Raw genomic sequence first — 21,607 nt, 5'->3', positions numbered from 1 at the left:
AATATCATTCTGTGGTAAAAAGGATCAAGTACTGATATAAGCTACAGCATGGATAAACCTAGAAGACATTGTTCCGTTAAAGAATCCAGACACTAGAGACCACATGTTGTGTGAATCCATTTATATGAAATGTCCAGAAAAGGCACATCTGTAGAGACAGAAAGTAGATTCGTGGTTACCATGGAACAGGGGTGTGGAGAAGCAGGACTAACTGCTTGTTGGTAGAGGGTTTCTGTTTGGGCTAATGGAAATATTCTAGAATTAGATAGTAGTGATGATTGCCCAACATAGTGAATATATTGAAACCACCAAAGTGTACACTTTGTTTGCTTGTTTGTTTGTTTGTTTGTTGGTTTTGAGAGGGGGGCAGAGAGAGAGAGAGAGATAGAATCCAAAGCAGGGTCTGCACTCTAAGTGCAGAGCCAACGTGGGGCTCAAACTCACGAACTGTGAGATCATGACCTGAGCCAAAACCAAGAGTCAGACGCTTGACTGAGCCATCCAGGTGCCTCCAAATTGTACACTTTTTAAAATAGTTAATTTTATGTCATACTAATTCTATTTCAATTTCTAAGAAGTATTTTAAAAAATAAAAAGATTCTTACAGGTACCTGGGTGGCTTAGTTAGTTAAGTGTCTGACTTTGGCTCAGGTCATGATCTCATGACTTGTGAGTTCGAGCCCCACATCGGGCTCTGTGCAGGCAGCTCAGAGCCTGCAGCCTGCTTTGGATTCTGTGTCTCCCTCTCTCTCTGCTCTTCCCCTGCTTGTGTTCTGTCTCTCCCTCTTAAAAATAAATAAATAAATAAATAAATAAATAAATAAATAAATAAATAATATTCTTAGACTATCACCTGGTACATAGTAAGCTCTCACTAGCAGATGTTATCATTGAACAATTGTAATGTTACAGGTTCCTGTCTTGAATGCACCCAGCTGAATGTGTAGATGTCCCCTGGTCTCCATCCATCACTCTGTGGGAGTTAGGATTGGGATAACTGAAGCAGATATGTTGATGCTTATGCTGCTTGCTCTGCCCTATATACCAAAGTCCTTTGTCTCTGACCTAGAGGGTCTCATGTCTTCTGCCAGCATTCATGCAGCCGTGGCATATTAACTTGTTAAATTCTGGTGAAATCTTAGATCCTCTCAGTACTCGACAAAGTGCAAGGGGGAGTTTTGTTTTGTTTAAACACAAGACTTGATCTTAGGGTGGAGTTAAGGAGACAGTAGTGAGCAGGATGAGTTTGAGTATAATCAATGTGGAAAAGATAACCTGCACAATTAGGTCCATGAGTAATAGGAGGAGCTTGAGCTGTGAACACGGGGATTGGCCCTGCTCAGAGACGGTAGAAGAAGGTAAAGGGCATATGTGGCTGTAGGTGGTTTTGTAGGTAGAAGAATGTGAAGTAAGGTATACCTCCCACCTTCTGTCTAATTTTCTGCCTCAAGTAGGAGGCCAGATCAGCACCTGATGGGTAAGGGTGAAAGGATAGGAACCTGGATGTGTGGAGGAGGTGAAATTAGCTGCTCCTAGGAGTGACAGAAGGGTGTGATCAAGGACAGCTAGGAGTTGATGACAGGCCCTAGCAATGGGAAACCATGCACTTGTTGTTCCATTATATAGCATTGAATGATTTTTATCCTCAGCAGTACTCAACAGCCTGTGGGTAAAGGGGGTAAGAAAGACATTTGGATCGATCCAGTATTGGTGGTTTATAGAACATGTGCAGAAGAAGAGAGACATTTGGCAGAAGAGTTGAGGCCACTGACAATAAAGTAATTAATGTCTGGGTCATTGGGTGTGGGGTGAAAGGGGGATGAAGGCACCTGACATCAGGACGAATGATCTTAAATAGTAGGAACTGAAAAAAGCTAGAGGTTTAGATGAAATGGAGAAGGAAGTGTGTTGGGCATAAGAGGATCAGAGGGCTCACAGTCTGAAATTGCATTGCTTGATGCAGTAACCACTGGCCACACGTTGCTTTTGTGCATTTGAAATGTAGGTAGTACTACTGCCGAACTGATTTTTGAATCTGACTTACTGTACATGTAAAACTAAAAAATTAAGGCAGTGTGCCAAGAGTTTTAGGCCAGCTGAGAGAGTTAGCTAATTACAAAGTTAGAGCACAGTCTCCAAGACCACCCTCACTTCTGACACCAACTGCAAGTTTGGAAATTTCCCAAAACCACCCTTACCTTTGATAATTTGCTATAAAGACTGATGGAATTCACTGAAAGCCATTATAGTCACAGTTGCAGTCTATTACAGGGAAAGGATACAAATTAAAATCAGCTAAGGGAAGAAGCACAGAGTCCGGTACTACATGAGCAGTCCCAAGCACAGAACTTTTATTTTCTTCTCCCTGTAGAATCAGGATGTGTAGTGTCAGTGTCCTGACATTGTTGTGCAACAGTATGCACTGAGGACTGCCTGTAAGGAAGCTGACCTGAGCCTCTGTGTTCAGAGTTTCGTAGGCATGATTGATTGATTGATTGCCCATATGCTTCATCTCTGCTTCAGGTCGTCTGTTATTGCGTGACCCAAAACTCACACCCTCCATTACATTGTTGGTCTTCCTAGTGTGGTCAGCCTCTACCCTAAGACTAGATGAATATGACCACTTCCATGTTAAGTCATGTTGTAAGATTGGCATGAACCAAGCCCCCTAGGTAAACACAGATGCTCCTGTCACTCACATAACATTCTAGGGGCTCAGAGATGACCTCTCGGAAGCCAAGGGACAAGGCCAGATCTTCACTGGGGGCAGGACCTATTTCTTTATTACACACAGTGTAAAATACCTTTTCATTAAACACAACTCTTTTTTTGACAAAATTATATTTCACCTAGATTGTAGACAATTTAGTGTCTGAAATGTGATAGGCCGTAAAGTACACACTGGAATTTGAAGTAGCATCTCATTGCTAATATTTATGATTGGGTTGGGATTGATGTATTGGGTTGAATAAAATATAAAACTTTCAATATGAGTGATACTTTTTGCTTTTAAATTTTTTTAAAAAAAATTTTAATGTTTATTTTTGTGAGACAGAGACATGGAATGAGTGGGGGAAGGGCAGAGAGAGAGAGAGAGAGAGAGAGGGAGACACAGAATCTGAAGCAGGCTCCAGGCTCTGAGCTGTCAGCACAGAGCCTGACGCGGGGCTCGAACTCACAAACTGTGAGATCATGACCTGAGCCGAAGTCGGACGCTCAGCCAACTGAGCCACCCAGGCGCCCCAGATACTTTTTGCTTTTAAATGTGACTACTAGAAAATCTTAAATTATATTAAAATGGCTCACATTATATTTCTATTCAACATTGCTGATCTAGAAGGTTATGTTAAGAGAGAGGGAAGTATACTATTGAAATTTAAAACTTCAAAGGTAGAAAAATATTAAGCAAAGGCAAGTTCAGGATGTGGCCAGAGGAACAGTTGCTGAACTTTGAGGGAGTTATATGTCACTGGAGATGAAGAAGATTCAAGGAGTCATGAGGCTAAATTGTCAAATAGATTATCCTCATAGCTGTTGACATTTCCTAAGTAACTGGCAGGATCTGGGTGGAGCAGTAGACTGTGATGTAGGTTTCTGTGTCTTTGATACATGTGAAGGCAAGAGAAGCAGAAAGGGGTTTACCAGATATCCTAGCATATACCTTGGTAGTGTGAAGGTAGTGGGGAGTTAGAAAACTTCCTGATTACTTGCTTCTTAATTCCTCGTGGAATATTGTCCTTTCTTTTCTCGGGAAGCCTATAAAGGAATTTGTGGTCTCAGAACAATCGGTTGAAAGGCGATTTCAGTACGAAGTGTGAGAACACAAGATACAAAAGCCCAGCTATTCTCCTTTGCCCTTTAGTTGCTACTCAGCTTTCATGACCCTTCTCAAACGTTATACTTTCTGTGAACTCTGCCCTGATTTTGCTAGAGAGTTAATTGCCTATTTCCTTCTTCCTTTGAACATACCTCCACTATAAAACTGTTTGTAGTAAGTTTTTCTTTCTTTCTCCCTGTGTGTGTGTGTGTGTGTGTGCGCGTGCGTGTGTGTGTGTGTGTGTGTGTTTCTGTGTCTCTCACTTGCTGTAGGTAGTATCACTGAGGTAGTGACACTAGATTGCTGACACTAGATTCGGTAATTTAAACAATAGTCTCTTAATTTATCACCTTTCTTGTGGTGGTTCTTTTGCCAGATCCTACTCATTTTCCTGATATCTAAATTTTGGAATACTCCTTGGCTCAGTCCGTGGACCTCTTTTCTTTTCTGTGCCCATCTACTCACTAGTTAATTTTGTATGACCCATTAAACTTCTGGCTCCTGAATTTTAAATTTCCTGCTCTATCCTCTGAACTCTAGATTTATATATCCAAGTGTTTACTTGACATCTAGATGTCTGATAGGCCTCTCAGCCTTAACCTGTGCAAACGGATGTCCATTTACCAACTTTCTCTTCTCAGCGGTCTTCCCCATCTCCATAATGGCAACTCCATTCATCCAGTTGCTCACATCAAAAACTTCTAGAAAGTCACACTTAATTTTTCCTTGCTCACACTTCACGCCAAAACTATCAGTAAATCTCGGTGACTCAACCTTCAGAATGTATGCCGAATTCAATCACCATTGCCACCAATACCAGCCTGGTCTAGGTCACAGTCCTAGGCTGCTAGGATTACTGTAGCAGCCTTCAACCAGTGTTCCCTGAATCTGCCCTGATCCCACTATTTCAGTGAGGGTGATTCTTTAAAACTGAAAGTGAAATCTTACCACTCAGCTACTTCTGTTGTCTTTCCCATCTGTTTGGAAGAAATGCATAGTCCTTTCTGTGGTTTATGAAACTATATCATCTGGTCTCCGGCTACCTCTCTGACCTCAGGCCCTAGTGCTCTCCCTCTTTTTGCACTGGCATGTCTTTTTTGTTCCTTAAACTCTCCAGTATGTTCTCACTTTAAATCCTTCATATAGTCTATTCCTTCTTCCTGAGATACTCTTTTCCCAGATAGCTGCAGAGCTCGCTCTTCCATTTCCTTCAGATATCTTATCAAATGTTACCTTACTAGAGAGATCTCTGCTAGCCATGCTGTCTACAGCCTCACTTTTTCTGCTGGCCCACCGCTCTGTATCTCCTTCCTTCATTTTCCTTCTTGGTTCTTATCAACAACTGACATATATGAGAGTAAAGACTGTACAGTTTTGAGCCTTGCTAGACCTCTAGCACTTAGAACAGTGTCTGCAGAGAACACATGCCCAGTAAATATTTATTGATCAGCTGGATGAGAGACTAAGTGAATGAGAGAATGTCACTAGACTGCAGAGCGTGGCATTTGAATTGTATGCGCGCGTGTCACTGTTTGATGCGGGCTCTAACGCGTAGTAAGTAAAATTATTTCATTGTGTTGCAGTGAAATATAACCAGGTCAGGCATGCAATTTTCATGTTGTTCCACAACAGGTATTTTAGTTAATGAATTTGATGTGGGGGAAAACACCTTTTTGTTTTAGAAAGATATTGAAGGTTATAAATTCTGAACAACTTAATAGGCTTCAATAAATGGTTATTGAATGAACATTTGTGACTCATCCATTTGATTTGTTGAAATGAGTATTGCGTACTATTCAGAACCATATTACAAAGGGGCAGCCATGACAATGTGTGTCTGTTTGATTTTACAAACAAAATTGAGAAACTGGTTAGTTTGGCAAACCACTACGCTCATAATTTAAAACTTCCCCAGTATGATTTCTTTAGATATATATCCCCAAACTTCCTATCTGAGACCATGAAGTCATAAATCCAGCATTTTATCAAGAAAAGTTTCCTGAATACCAGGCAGAACTCGTGGGCATTTATAATAAATTATTAACAGCAGTTTGTTGAAGTGTGCATGATTTATCATAGACATTCTCGATGCTTTAAAAATAACATTTCCTAATGGTGCCAGCATGTATGGAACCTGGAACTTCTCATAAAGCCATTCATTTATGCTACTGACCAGTTGGGCACAGAGTGGGAAAGCCTGAATTGCACAACCATGAATAGCAGATAATGTGATAAGTGTTTCATCTGGAACCTTGTGTTTGTTTGAAAATGCTACCACATTTATTTGGACAAACTGCTACATACCAGGTTTGCGATTTGTTTATAACATGCTTTTCCTATTTAATCCTTATAACCTTTGGTATATCTTTACAACTAAAACACTATTTTCCCACTAAATTATTTACTCCCTTTGGCTATAAAAGCTAGCTGTTTTCTCAGGCTTTACTGACAGAAGCAAATAACTGTATCACTGAGCTTCATTTTATCACTCTGAAATAAGACAGTTTCTTTCTGTCTCTTCCCCAATTAATTTCCCATTCATTAGTCTTCATTTTTTTGTTTTATTTTCTTCATATCAGCTATGACTGTAGCATTTATGCTTGCAACCAGCCTAGGATATGTGAGGAAGCCACCTGTGTGTCGTGCTTAAAAACTTAGTTTGATGACCTTACTTTACTGCTAAACACCCATTCATAGTTGTGTGATCACACTGCCAGTTCTACCATTATATGAAAATAAATGCCCCAGAGAATTATCAAAATATTTTCACTGCATTTAATATATACAAGTCCCAAGGGAATATGTTTGCCTGGCTTCTGTATTAATATTTTTCCCGAGGGTTCTCTGAACTGTTTTCTCCCCCTTAACCTTCTTTGGAAAATGTAGTTTCTCTGACAAAACAAACTGCTAGAAAAAAATAAGGATATTTTAATCATAATACTTAGAAAGTTGACTTTATTTAAAGAGATTTTTATGACAGATTTGGAATTAGTGCTTTCAAACTTTGATGTTTTTCAAAAATATTTTCTGGGCTGGTGTGTGTGTGTGTGTGTGTGTGTGTGTTTGTGTGTGAATGAAAGAAAGACTGAGATTGATCTCATTTTATCTTCTTTTTATTTCAAGTTTTATTTAAATTCTAGTTATTTAACATATATGGCAAATTTGGTTACAGATGTAGAACCCACTGATTCATGACTTACATATAACACCCACTGTTCATCCTAACAAGTGTCCTCCTTAAATACCCATCACCCATTTAGCCCATCCCCAACCCACCAACCCCTCCAGCAACTCTCAATTTGTTCTCTATAGTTAAGAGTCTCTTATTATTTGCTTCCCTCTCTTTTTTCCCCCTTCCCCTATGTTCATCTGATTTGTTTCTTAACTTCCACATATGAGTGAAATTGTACGGTATTTGTCTTTCTCTGACTATTTCACTTAGCATAGTGTACTCTAGCTCCATCCGCATCATTGCAAATGGCAAGATTTCATCACCCTTTTTGATGGCTGAGTAATATTCCAGTATGTGCGCACACACGTGCACACACACACACACACACACACAACATATTGGCTATTGATAAAAGCTGCTATAAACATTGGGGTACACATGCCCCTTTGAATCAGTATTTTTGTATTCTTTGGGTAAATACCTCGTAGTGCATTTGCTGGGTCGTAGGGTAGTTCTATTTTTAACTTTTTGAGGAACCTCCATACTGTTTTTCAGAGTGGCTGCACCAGTTTACATCTCTACCAACAGCGCAAGAGGGTTCCCCCTTCTCCACATCCTCACCAACATCTTTTGTTTCCTATAGTGTTAATTATAGCCATTCTGACTGGTGTGAGGTGGTATCTCATTATGGTTTTGATTTGTATTTCCCTGATGATGAGTGATGTTGAACGCCTTTTCATGTGTCCGTTAGCCATCTGTATGTCTTCTTTGGAAAAATGCTCATGTCTTCTACCCATTTCTTAATTGGATTATTTGTTGTTTTGGTGGTGACTTCGCTAAGTTCTTTATAGATTTTGGATACTAACCCTTTATCAGATATGTCATTTGCAGATATCTTCTCCCATTCTGTAGATTGTCTTTTAGTTTTGTTGAGTATTTCCTTCATTGTGCAGAGGCCTATAATACCAGCAAAGAAATTGAATCAGTAATCAAATATCTCCCAACAAACCAAAGTCCAGGGCCAGGTGGCTTCCCAGGGGAATTCTACCAGACATTTAAAGAAATGTTAATGCCTGTTCTTCTTACACCATTCCAAAAAATAGATATGGAAGGAAAACTTACAAACTCAATCTACGAGGACAGCATTACCTTGATTCCAAAACCAGACAGAGACCCTACTAAAAAGAACCACAGACCAGTATTCCTTATGAACGTGGATGTAGAAATTCTCAGTAAGATACTAGCAGATCAAATCCAACAGTGCATTAAGAAATTATTCACCACGATCAAGCGGTATTTATTCCTGGACTGCAGGGTAGTTCAGTATTCACAAATCTATCAGCGTGATATGCCACATTAATAGAAGGAAGGATAAGAACCATATGATGGTTTCAATAGATGCAGAAAAAGCATTTGACAAAATACAGCATCCATTCTTGATAAAAACCCTCAACAAAGTAGGGATAGATGGAACATACCTCAACATCCTAAAAGCCATTTACAAAAGATCAGCTAATATCATCCTCAGTGGGGAAAAACTGAACTTTTCCTCTGTAGCAAGGATGTCCACTCTGACCGTTGTTATTTAATGTAGTACTGCAAGGCCTAGCCTCGGCAGTCAGAACACAAAAAGAAATAAAAGCCATCCAGATCAGCAAGGAAGAAGTAAACCTTTCACTATTTGCAGACAATAGAAAAACCAAAAGATTCCACCAAAAAACTACTAGAACTGATAAATGAATTAAACAAAGTCGCAGGATATAAAATCAGTGTACAGAAATCTGTTGCTCCTCTATACACCAATAATGAAGCAGGAGAAAGAGAAATCAAGGAATTGATGCCATTTACAATTGTCCCAAAACCCATAAGATACGTAGGAATATACTTTAACCAAAGAGGTAAAGGATCTGTACTCTCAAAACCATAGAACACTTAGGAAAGAAGCGGACACAAATGGAGAAACATTCCACGCTCATGGATTGAAAGAACAAATATTGTTAAAATGTCTATAGTACCCAAAGCAATCTACGCATTTAATGTAATCCCTATCGTATTTTTCAGAGGCTAGAACAAACAATCCTAAAATTTATATGGAACCACAAAAGACCTCAAATAGCCAAAGCAGTCTTGGAAAAAAAGAAAAAAAGCAAAGCTGGTGGCACCCAATTTTGGACTTCAAGCTGTATTACAAAGCTGTCATCAAAACAGTGTGATACACAAAAACAGACACGTAGATCAATGGAACAGAGTAGAAAACCCAGAAATGGACTCACAGCTATGTGGTCGACTCCTCTTCAACAAGGCAGGAAAGAATATCCAGTGGGAAAAAGACAGTGTCTTCAACAAATGGTGTTGGAAAAACTGTACATTGCAACAGGCAGAAGAATGAACCTGGACCGCTTTCCTACACCATTCACAAAAATAAACTCGAAAAGGATGAAAGACCTAAATGTGAGACAGGAAGCCATCAAAATCCTGGAGGCAGCAACCTCTTTGACCTCAGCCATAGCAGCTTCTTACTAGACATGTTTCTGGAGGCAAGGGAAACAAAAGCAAAAATGAACTATTGAGAATTCAGCAAGATAAAAAGCTTCTGCATAGCGAAGGAAACAATCGACAAAACTGAGATCATTGGTCCCATTTTATTTAAAAAAATTTTTTTTATCCTGTTAGCAAAGAGATTTTTTTATTTTATTTTTTTAAATTTACATCCAAATTAGTTAGCATATAGTGCAACAATGATTTCAGGAGTAGATTCCTTAGTGCCCTTACCCTTTTAGCCCATCCCCCCTCCTACAACCCCTCCAGTAACCTTCAGTTTGTTCTCCATATTTATGAGTCTCCTCTGTTTTGTCCCCCTCCCTGGTTTTATATTATTTTTGTTTCCCTTCCCTTATATTCATCTGTTTTGTCTCTTAAAGTCCTCATATGAGTGAAGTCCTAGGATTTTTGTCTTTCTCTGACTAATTTCCCTTAGCATAATACCCTCCAGTTCCATCCACATAGTTGCAAATGGCAAGATTTCATTCTTTTTGATTGCCAAGTAATACTCCATTGTGTGTGTGTGTATGTATGTATGTGTGTGTGTGTGTGTGTGTGTGTGTGTGTGTGTGTATATATCTATATATATAGTTCTGTTTTGTTTTTTGAGGAACCTCCATACTGTTTTCCAGAGTGGCTGCACCAGCTTGCATTCCCATGGTCCCATTTTAAAAGCCATTATGTTAAAAGACACATCGCATACAGTTTTACCTTTATAACCATTTGAAGTAGATAGTTCGGCATTAGTTATATTCATGTTACTGTGCTACCATCACCAGTGTCCATTTACAGAACTCTTTTTGTCTTGCAAAACTGAAAGTCTGTGCCCATTAATCACTAACTTCACATTTACTTGTTTCCCATCCCTTGGCAGCCCCATTCTACATTGTCTCTATGAACTTGACTATTCTAGTTACCACTTAACAGTAGAATCATAGTATTTGTCCTTCTGTGACTGGCTTGTTGTACTTTGCATAATGTCCTTAAGGCTCCTCCACGTTGTATGTATCAAACTTTCCTTCCTCTTTAAGGCTGAATAATATTCCGTTGTGTGTACAGACCACTTTTTGTTTATTTATCCACAGATGGATACATGGGTTGTTTCTGCCTTTTGGCTGTTGGACAGAATGATGTTATGAACATAGGTATACAAATGTTAGATTCCATTTTTTTTGTTTTATTTATTTATTTAAAAAAATTTTTTTTTCAACGTTTATTTATTTTTGGGACAGAGAGAGACAGAGCATGAACGGGGGAGGGGCAGAGAGAGAGGGAGACACAGAATCGGAAACAGGTTCCAGGCTCTGAGCCATCAGCCCAGACCCCGACGCGGGGCTCGAACTCACGGACCGCGAGATCGTGACCTGGCTGAAGTCGGACGCTTAACCGACTGCGCCACCAGGCGCCCCCTAGATTCCATTTTTAAAAGCTTTTTAATATAAGCATTTTCAAATATATGTAAGAGGGAAGAGAATAGTATAATAAACTCTCATATGCTCATCATCCAGTTTTGACAGTTACCAACATTTTGCTGTCTTTTTTTTTTTTTTTAATTTTTTTTTTAATTTTTTTTTCAACGTTTATTTATTTTTTTGGGACAGAGAGAGACAGAGCATGAACGGGGGAGGGGCAGAGAGAGAGGGAGACACAGAATCGGAAACAGGCTCCAGGCTCTGAGCCATCAGCCCAGAGCCCGATGCGGGGCTCGAACTCACGGACCGCGAGATCGTGACCTGGCTGAAGTCGGACGCTTAACCGACTGCGCCACCCAGGCGCCCCAACATTTTGCTGTTTTTGTTTCACCCTTTATCCCACCTTTTTTTTGGTTAAAGTATTTTAAAGCAAATTTGAGAAATCATATAATCTCACTCATTAATATTCATTTAGTCACTCATAAATATTTAACATTTTCATATATATTAATATATATTTTTTCATATGTATATATATATATGGAGAGAGAGCGAGAGACTTAATTTTTAAAAAAAATTTTTTTTTTAACGTCTATTTATTTTTGAGACAGAGAGAGACAGAGCATGAACAGGGGAGGGGCAGAGAGAGAGGGAGACACAGAATCCGAAACAGGCTCCAGGCTCCGAGCTGTCAGCACAGAGCCCGACGCGGGGCTCGAACTCACGGACCATGAGATCATGACCTGAGCTGAAGTCGGACGCCCAACCGACCAAGCCACCCAGGCGCCCCGAGAGCGAGAGACTTTAAAAAACTTCACCATAATACCTAACTCAAGGTCACCAATACTGTCTTTTTCTTTGTTAGCTCTTAAAACCTGTGCAATAAATTCTCAATTTCAAATGTTTTGCCATTTTAGAATATATGATTATAGATTATTTGTATTTAAATTTTTTTAATGTTTCTTTATTTTTTGAAGGAGAGAGACACAGAGTGAGAGCGGGGGAGGGGCAGAGGAGAGAAAGGGAGACACAGAATTCGAAGCAGGCTCCAGAGCTGTCAGTACAGAGCCCGACACGGGGCTTGATCTCATGAGCCATGAGATTATGACCTAAGCCAAAGTAAGATGCTCAACCAACTGAGCCACCCAGGCACCCCACGATTATATATATTTTAGATTCTGGTTCTCCCTTGACATATTCTGTCTTTTCATCTTTTTTGTATATCTTGTCCTGTTTTTTCTTTAACATAATAATTGTCATTTTGAAGTCCTTGCCTGCTAACTCTGAGTCATCTTTGGTTTTGCTTTAATCTCTTGACTATTGACTTCAATCTCTTGACTATTGGTCACTTTTCCTGCTTCTTCCCATGTTTAGTAATTTTTTGTTGTTTGCTAGATATTAAGGGTGACATGTTGTAGAGACTCTGGATTATGTTATCTTCTGTGGTGTTGAGTTTGTTCAGGCAGGAAGTTAAATTACATCTGGATCAACTTGATCATGCTCAGGGTTGGTTTTAGGCTTTGTTAGGGTGGTTTTATGAGTTTTACTTACTATTCCTTTGGCACAGTCCTTACTCCTAGGGCTTTGTCTAATGAGGCCTCAACTGAGTGCCTAGAATATTCACAGAGGTCTCTCCTTATAAGCTAAATCTGAACTCCAGCATCTCCTGAATGCTATGTGACATCTAAAAATTTCTCTTTAGCTTTCATTCTCCCATCAGTTTTTTTCTGCTAGGCCTTCCATTGTCTTGCTTTGCATATGTGCAGTTTGGGAGTTGGCCAAGTACCTGAGTGGAATTTCTGTGCTAATTGTTGGTGTTCCTTTTCTGCTATCCCACCACCCAAATTCTAGCTGTGTTACTAGCCCCTAACTCTGATCTCTTTCCTCTACCCTAACCTACTTCTCTTTGCTTGACCTCTGTCTCCCTAGGTTGTGGTTTGGGGTGAATATGGGGTTTACCTCTTATGCTTTCTGTGAAGAATCATAGTCTTTTGCTGGTTATTGTCCGTTGTCTGCAAATAGTCCAACTTTTATAGATGGTTAAATATCAGCTACTCTTTCATAATCAAAACTAAAGTCTACAATACCATTCTTTTTTTTTTTTTTTAATTTTTTTTTTCAATGTTTATTTATTTTGGGACAGAGAGAGACAGAGCATGAACGGGGGAGGGGCAGAGAGAGAGGGAGACCCAGAATCGGAAGCAGGCTCCAGGCTCCGAGCCATCAGCCCAGAGCCTGACGCGGGGCTCGAACTCACGGACCGCGAGATCGTGACCTGGCTGAAGTCGGACGCTTAACCGACTGCGCCACCCAGGCGCCCCTACAATACCATTCTTATACCCAACAAAATTAACAGTGTTTTCTTCTAATAAATAAAACAGGGCATGTTTAGCTCTCTCTACTTGTCCCAAAACGTCTTATTATAGTTTGCTCAAATCACGATGTAGCAAAGCCCATACATGCATTAAGTTGATAAGTGTCTCAAATATTTTATCATTTGTAACAACCCTAACCCTCTCCGGCAGGCGTCTACACACTTATTTCTATGCCATTTGTTGAAGAAACTGGATCATCTTGTACAATTTCCTGCATTATGGATTTGAATCCTTATCGTGTCAGTCCGCGTGTTCTCCTAGGTCGCGATTTTGTGTAAAGTGGTTTGGTTAAATACAGGCCAACATGGGGGCGATGGGGACAAGACCACTCATCGTCTTCCTCTTGCATCATCTCAGGAGTCGTGTAATGTCTGGTTTCCCCACTTTTGTGATGTATAAAGTTTTATAAAGTTCTTATAAAGTTTCCCATCAGACCTTGACATAATGGTTTAGCCACCCTTCTAATTTAGTTGCTTAGACACATATTTCATTAGAAATTGCAAAATTGTCATTTTCTGATTCTCTCATTCCTTCTGTGTATTTGTGAATTTTAATTCTTTTGTGGAGAACTTTGCCTATAAACTGTTTAGAAAGTGTAGTAAAGGCAAAATAAGTGCTTGATTCTTTTCCTTTATGTATTAAATTTCAGAATAATGAATTGGTACCCTACCAATCTCCAGTGGTGACCAGAAAAGTTGATTTTATTTGTAATATCAATGTGAATTTATGAATCTTAATACATTTGATGTGTGTCAGTCCCTTGAGTCGTTGGTCTTTTGATGTTTAAAGTTTTCCACTTGGCCAGCAGGAGCCTCTTTAAGTTGACACCTGTGTCCTTTTGACATGTCCCCATGTCCTTTTGATAACTTCCTTGCTTGTAGCTAAGCTATCCCAGGCCTACCCTGAATATTTCTCATCTCAGACCTGGAATCAAACCTGTCTTCTAGGGGCTGTGGTCCTTTCAAGTGGAAAATAGCACGTAGAGACCAGAATCTGTGCCCTAGGGATGCTTATTACTGCTACCCGTCTGTCATTGCTTAGAGGCCTTTTCAGGGCACAGAGGTAGGAGATCTGTATTGTTTATATAGAGAAAAGTAAAACACGGGTTTGTACTAACATCCCAATTGAAATGTAAGATTTCAGTCTTTTTAACTTCTTGAATATTGTATATTTATATCTTGTTTTTCTTACGCTGAAAATTGTGGTTCCAAATGACTTTGCGTATTACATATTTGATATGTGGAATGAGGGCAATATTGATTCAAAACAATCCCAGTATTATTACAAATACTAAGGAGACTGGTTCTTTTTTTCCTTAGGTTATATCCCATTAAGGCAAAATACTGTGTTTGTCACTTAAAAAAATTACTCTCTGATTGGTTATGTCACAATTTAACTTACAACTAGGTCCATTTTTTCCCAGTTAGGTTTCAGGTGTCAGAAATTACTTTTTCTTCGTTTGATTAAACTGTGAATTGTTTGATTTATTTAAAACATTACGTGTTTCCAAGGTGAAAGCTATAAAACAGAGTACATTCATGAAAGTCAAGTTTCCATCCCTTTTTCATCCCCCTATAAGTAACCATTTTTAGAAATTTTTTACTTGACATTACTTCTTTTAGAAAACATATACACACGTATACACATGCACATTTGTATTTTCTCTTCCTTCTTGCAAACAGAGGCACACCATACATATTTTCTTACACCTTGCAGGGATTCAAGGATAGAAACTCATCGATGGACCATGAAACCTTAGTCTAAAAGGGAAGACACGCATGTTAAGAAATAATTGTAACACAGCTGTTCACTAATATTATAGAAATATCTAGAATAAAGGCCATTAGACACAGATTTTCTAATTTGTGCATTTTCTTCTAGGGTAGGTGAGTCGGTTAGGAAAAGCTTCAGATAAATGACCTTTCAGCTGGCTTCTAAAGAATGAGCTTGATTTGGAGCCTGTGAATCATAAGAACCAGGGAATAGCCTCAGTATTACAAAGTTAGCCAACCCACGTTTGCTAGTATATTAATGTAGCAAGTGAAACATTTGCATTACGTAAGAAATGTCTGAAGAGCATTCTTTTTTTTTTTTAATTTTTTAATGTTTATTTTTGAGAGAGAGAGAGAGAGAGCATGCAGGGGAGGGGCAGAGAGAGAGGGAGATACAGAATCCGAAGTGGGCTCCAGCCTCTGAGCTGTCAGCACAGAGCCCAGTGTGGGGCTCGAACCCACAAACTGTGAGATCATGACCTGAGCCAAAGTCGGACACTTAACTGACTGAGCCACCCAGGCACCCCTGTTTGAATAGCATTCTTGAAAGGCCTTTCAGAATATATGAGTTTCTGTTTCATAGGCTGCCTGGGCTTGATGCTTAGTCTAGAAGTATTTTTTTAAGGAGCTACAAGAAAACAAATCCTCCTTTATACATTAATGTGAAAGAACTTCATATCAAAAGAATAGCCTGTTTTTGTTTTAAAGACTTAACATAAATAGTACTTAGTTTACAAACTTTGTTTAGTGGCACAATGAAGAATTAAGGAAATATGTCTTTATAAGTTTATAGACTTTTCTCTCATTGATATTTCTTGAGGTAATCTGTAGTTAGGAAGCATCGATCATCTGCAGAACATTTTTTTTAATGTGTATTTATTTTTGAGAGAGAGAGAGAGAGAGAGAGAGAGAGAGAGAGAGGGAGAGAGAGAAAGTGCAAGCACAAACGGGGGAGGGGCAAAGAGAGGAAACGGAATCCAAAGCGTGTTCCAGGCTCTGAGCTGTCAGTGCAGAGCCAGACGCAGGGCTCGAACTCATGAACCTCAAGATCGTGACCTGAGCCAAACCTGGACGCGTAACCAACTGAGCCACCCAGGCACCCTTGCAGAACATTATTTTGTATATAGTAAGGAGGCAGAGGGAAAGATAGAAACAGTTCTAGGCATATCTTATGACTGTCTCACAAAGCAATTGTGTTTCCTGAGGACCTTTAAGGAAGAAGTTTAATTTACTTGGGATAGACCGAAGAAAACACAGTGTGCTTTTTGTTTTTAAATCTGCAGGAGTGCTCAGTAACGAGGAACTCCAGGTAATTCTGTGTCCCAGTTGCAGCCGTAGTTCCACGAATGTACAGGTGTGACAAAATGAGATAGGGCTCTACTCACATTGTACCCGTGTCAGATTCTGGTGTTTTTCTATAATTACGTAAGATTGACCCGCTGGAGGAACGTGGGTGAAGGGTACCTCGGACCTGTCTGTACTGTCTTTGCAACTTTCCTGTGAATCTGTAATTATTTCAAAGTAAAAAGTTTTTTAGAGGCCTATGACTCTGGCAGTTGTTTTGAGAGTAGATCGCAGGGGGCCAAGGACTGAATCAGGGACACTCTTTAGGACCACCGTGACGAGCGATTACAGTGATCCAGGAGGGAGATAGTGGCTGTTGGCTAGGTTGCTGACACAAGGGTGGGGTGGAGGTGGCACGAGGGATTGTTGAATTCTGGGTATATTTTGAAGGTAGAGCTAATAAAATCTGCTGATGGATTGGATGTGGGTGTGCGAGAAAGAGAAGGGGGTGACAGCAAGGTTTTTGGCCTGGAAGCCTGGGAGCATGAAGAAAAGAGACAGCAGCTAGGAGTACTGGGGTAGCTCGGTCTGTTAAGCGTACGACTCTTGATTTCAGCTCAGATCGTGATCGCGGTGTTCATGAGTTTGAGCCCCGTGTCAGACTCTGTGCTGACGGTCTGGAGCCTTCTTGAGATTTTCACTCCCCCCCTTCCCCCTTTCCCCTTTCTCTTTCTCTCTCTTTCTCTCTCCCTCCCCCGCTTGTGCCCTCTGTCTCAAAATAAATAAATAACCTTAAAAAAATTGATTGCAACTAGATGTAGGAGTAAGTAAAGCAGGCTGGTGTAAGGTAGTTGGATTCTTGGCAAGGAAAACAAAGTACCAAACCTCTGTCCCCCAGTCCTCGGCAGCTTGGGGCCTGCAAGAGTTAGGGACCTGTGATATTACAGTGAGTGCACTCTTGTTAACCTGCTCCCCAGCAGCTGAGTTCTCTTGGCCTGGCCCTGGCTCTTCTGGAAAGGAGCATTTGTTTGATAAACAGGAAGTCGTTTCCATGGGTGTCGAAAGAAGAAATGATAGAGCTGAGTGGCAGAGCAAAGAACGGGCAGCTGTGGTTAGCTTGGAATTGGCAGAGACGTTCTCAGGTAGCCACCTAAGCTTAGCACACGGGCCCCTTTCCCCCCATTCTAGACGGGGCTCTCTCTTTATCATGAAAAGTGAAAAGTTTCTTTCCTGTTGTTTGACCTGCTGTCAGGGTACAGTCATTTTCAGCTAGTGTTTTGGGTCAGTCAGAGTCATAGACTTAGCAGACAGATGGAGACGCTCTCTGTTTATAGTGGAAAAGTGACTTATTTTAAGAAATGTTGGCTCCCCACCACCATCCCATTAGTGGCCTGCCTCTGATACTGCAGTGAGGCTGAGCAAGGGAAGTCAAGACCGCCTCGTGTGTATTTTTGCTCTTTGAAAGGTTAGAATCTAAATGCACCACCAGATATTTCTTCCTGAGTCAGATTAGGACAAAATTACAGGCAGTGAATTCTGAAGCAGACTTCCTCTGCGCGCCTGCTCTCATGTCTTGGAACTTCGGAATTCATTCCCCCCACTTCTAAGAATTGTGCTCCTCGCGACGTGTGTGTGTCACCCGGTGTCACTAACGTCTTCCCAGTTTGTGAGGAAGAGCAGATAAAAACAACGAAAGAAGCCCAGTGCCGCGTGTGATTTGTGGCGATTTACACTCCTGCCTTTTGATAAGAGCTTGAAACGGGAGGCCCGTTTTCTCCTTTTAGCCGAGAGTCCCCTCATCCTTGTCTCCACTGCCGTGGTTGGAATGAAGCTGTGATAGACACGAAACTTGAAATTGGCCCCGGAGGTGGAGTGGCAGCTGAGTGGACAAGTAGCGAATTGTCAGTGAGGGACCCACAGTGTGGCAGGGCTGGAGCGTGGCCCGGCTCGGGGCCGGGGGCCGGGGAGCCAGGGGCATGGCTGTCGGGTGGGGAGTTGGGGACTGAGGGTGGGGTTGTGTGTCGCCCAGTGTTTAGGAGAAGTAGCTCCCTGAACCGCCTGGAAGAAGCAGAATTGCCCCTGGGGTTTATCCCCACACAATTCAGAATGTGTTTTGCTTTGAATACTGAGTGGTTCGGGAGCCACGTGGTTTCTTCTGCATCCTGAGGTCACCCCAGCATTCATCCAAATGCCGTGACTTTGTGGCAAGTCCAGGCTGGGCCGCGGCTCTGGGTTTCTTTGCTGGAAGTTAAACATCACACGTGAGCTTGCAGCATTTTCACTGCCTGCCTGTAGGGCACACGCCGACGGGAAGCAGCCATTTGCCCCCTGGCAGCCGAGAGGCGGTTTCAGCAGGGGCTGGAAACCACGGCAGGCTGCTGGCTTCCTGGCACACCCACCAGCTCCCGTGGCTTTGCTCTGAAAGCAGACTAACAGGGATGGGAGGGGGGGTGGCCGTGGTGGTGGCAGCAAGATGGGCCAAAATGAAAGCGGAGGCTGGAGTCTGAACGGTATAGAGCCGTTAAGATGATCCTGGATGGCGGAAGAGCCCAGTGCTCCCAAAGCTGAGAAAACCTGAACGTCAGACACAGCAGCTAGAAAAAAAAAACATCCGATGCTCGCAGCCTGCACTGTAGAAAGTGATTTGTTGATCTTTGTATTCGTAGCTGTAGGGATACCGTAGGTGTCTTTGGGAAAATACTGTATAGTTGAAGCTCTTTCATCCAGCGTGCTGTCAAAAATACCTTTTAACCAGAAACACGTAACAGTGACGATTGATGTATATCAATGCCTTTAAGCTCTGCAGAATCCCGACCCCCCCGCCCCCCCGAAGAAGCGAATGCTTAAATATTCTTTGTATGGTACTGAGTGGACCTTCTTAAAAACAGCTTTTTAAATGTCCTTGGAAGTTAGAGTTATATCATATATGGTGACTCTTAATCATAGTACCAGGTTATTCCCAAACACGCTCTCCTTTCTTTGGCCATAGCATGTAACAGGGTTTATTTCCGTTCAGCAGATCAAGAGGTGCGGATATTGGCAGCATCACCGATTTGTCCAAGGACAACCAGCGTGTCATTGTGGAGATAAAATAGGACTAGGCTGCATTCCACCAGCTCCTGGCCTGTGTAGCAATTTTGAGAACTTTCCAATCGTTTTAGGAAAACAAAGTACTTAGAAAATATAAAGAGTCTTTTTTTTTTAATAAAAGAAAATCACTTATTTTGGAAATCACGAAATTAATCATTCTGTTGTATTTAAGAAGCTCTTTGATGTGTTCTGGTAATTAGTATTTACTGCCAGACGAATGTCTCTTGGGCATTTTAATTAATGGGTGGCTTGGCCAAATGAGCTTCTGATGGTAAACCTTCATAAGGGTTTATTTTTATGTTTCTCAAGAATAGCTGTCTCTTCAAAGCCCTTTAATTAGACAAAGTTTAGCAGCTAAAACATATTATTAGAATAATTAGGCCTTGGGTTAAGAGGAACAGGGGGTCAAAGGAGCAGGTACTGTTAGAGAAGGGCGTCTTAAAATAAAACCTAGCGTTTCACATGTGATGGATGGCCAGTTCTTTAACAGCTTATATTAAGTGACTCTCCCTAGTTAGGGACTTTGTGTTGTTTCAAGTTCATTTGACAGATCTCACCTGAAGTGTGAATACACCAGAGTGCACACTCGTTTATCACTACCTCTGAACTCCTGGAGAAAGTGGTGGTCTAGACCTTAACCCTCTAAGCTAAAGGCTTCCTGTTTTCTTTCTTGTTTTCTACTACCTTGGTCATCTTGGCTATAAAAAGTGATTGCTTTTTGAGGAAAATGCTTCAAAGAACTGGTGTAGGAGCCACTTGATAATACTAACAATTACGATAATTCCATTGAAGGGTCTTTCTTAATAATTTAAGTGATCCTCTAAGATGCTGTTCTTTTTTTTTTCTTAACGTTTATTTATTTTTGAGACACAGAGAGACAGAGCATGAACGGGGGAGGGTTAGAGAGAGGGAGACACAGAATCCGAAGCAGGCTCCAGGCTCCGATCTGTCAGCACAGAGCCCGACGCGGGGCTCGAACTCAACGGACCGCGAGATCGTGACCTGAGCCGAAGTCGGCCGCTCAACCGACTGAGCCACCCAGGCGCCCCTAAGACGCTGTTCTTAAAATTACTGTAGTATTTGATCTCCAGTATTTTGCGCTCTTTGTGGTCAGAATGCTCTTTGAATTATTTGAAAGTCTGCTCTGTGGATGGATTGTCATTTGGCTCCCCTTCGTCACGCTCTACCCCGTTCCTTGTCCTAAGCCCTCCCTCTTGGTAAGCACTACGAGGGCGTATATTTTATCTCAGACTTCCTCTTTGTGATGAAGAAAAGATCTATCCGACTGGTCCTGTGGGTGATCAAGATGGTGCCAAAGACAGTTGGGTAGGAAGACTGAAACTACTACCATTGATGAGCAGACAATAATACACTTGTTTATATCGTCTGATTTTTTACTCTCCCAGTATCTCAGGATGCTTACGATGGCAAATGTGTCCTTCTCCCACCTAGATTGGTTAGTTTAAGGATAGTGCCAATGAGACTGTTGGAGATTTTAGGTAGAGCAAGCTGTCTTGCCAGTGTTTCTTTTTTTAAAAAAAATTTTTTTTTAACGTTTATTTATTTTTGAGACAGAGAGAGACACAGCATGAACGGGGGAGGGGCAGAGAGAGAGGGAGACGCAGAATCGGAAGCAGGCTCCAGGCTCTGAGCCATCAGGCCAAAGCCTGACGCGGGGCTCGAACTCGCGGACCGCGAGATCGTGACCTGAGCTGAAGTCGGACGCTTAACCGACTGAGCCACCCAGGCGCCCCTCTCTTGCCAGTGTTTCTAATCTCATCAGCTGTTATGATCTGGGTATGTTGTTAGATGAAGAAATGGGTTGAGGATTCACTGGTTCAGAATAAACCTGCCACTATTAGTAAAAAAGTACTTACTTTTCTCGTACTGGTAATTAGTACTGGTACTAATTGATATTGGTACTGGTAATTAGTAATTCATGGTATTGGCTATGGGTCAACCAGTTCATTTTTAAATATAGAAGATAGTTTGATTTATAGTATTACAAAGTTTATCACATGTAAAATCTTTTGCTATACCTTAGTTAGCCACATAGCCAATGAAATAATTTCACTGAGGTGGTAAAAGCCTCCTTTATTTTCAGTTGATGTTGTCTGTAAAAACTAACAGCGTTTTAAAAAATA

General features: G+C 41.0%; 1 protein-coding gene across 7 annotated transcripts in view; it reads left to right on the top strand.

Annotated features, from left to right (window-relative positions):
* Positions 1–21,607, top strand: part of SIK3 (SIK family kinase 3) — a 249,807-nt gene that overhangs the window by 149,062 nt on the left and 79,138 nt on the right. The gene's annotated exons all lie outside the window — the stretch shown is intronic.

Source organism: Prionailurus bengalensis, chromosome D1 (assembly GCF_016509475.1).
Source record: "Prionailurus bengalensis isolate Pbe53 chromosome D1, Fcat_Pben_1.1_paternal_pri, whole genome shotgun sequence".
Lineage (NCBI taxonomy): Eukaryota > Metazoa > Chordata > Mammalia > Carnivora > Felidae > Prionailurus > Prionailurus bengalensis.
Note: the sequence above shows the minus strand (reverse complement) of the source record. Positions and strands in the feature narration are given on the sequence as shown.